The 350-nt window shown below is 54.3% G+C and overlaps 1 protein-coding gene across 1 annotated transcript in view; it reads right to left on the bottom strand.

Annotated features, from left to right (window-relative positions):
- Positions 1-350, bottom strand: part of LOC103924102 (guanylyl cyclase-activating protein 1-like) — a 9,097-nt gene that overhangs the window by 3,754 nt on the left and 4,993 nt on the right. The window lies entirely within an intron of this gene.

The raw sequence follows: 350 nt of genomic DNA, 5'->3' as shown, positions 1-350 counted from the left end.
GGGAAGCAGTCTAGGAGGTTCCTGGAGTGTGTGGAAGACAACTTCCTGACACAGCTGGTAAGTGAGCCTACCACGGGAGGTGCCTCGCTCAACCTGCCGTTTACAAACAGAGAAGGACTGGTGGGAGATGTGGTGGTCAGAGGCCGTCCTCGGCTTAGCGACCAGGAAATGACAGAATTCTCAATTCTCAGTGAAGTAAGGAGGGGGGCCAGCAAAACCACAACCATGGACTTCTGGAGGGTGGACTTTGGCCTGTTCAGGACGCTGGTTGAGAGAGTCCCTTGGGAGACAGTCCTGAAGGGCAAAGGGGTCCAGGAAGGCTGGACGTTCTTCAAGAAGGAAGTCTTAAA

The sequence above is a fragment of the Pygoscelis adeliae genome, unplaced genomic scaffold (genome assembly GCF_000699105.1).
Source record: "Pygoscelis adeliae isolate BGI_AS28 unplaced genomic scaffold, ASM69910v1 Scaffold649, whole genome shotgun sequence".
Classification (NCBI taxonomy): Eukaryota; Metazoa; Chordata; class Aves; order Sphenisciformes; family Spheniscidae; genus Pygoscelis; species Pygoscelis adeliae.
This window is presented reverse-complemented; position numbering and strand designations above follow the sequence as displayed.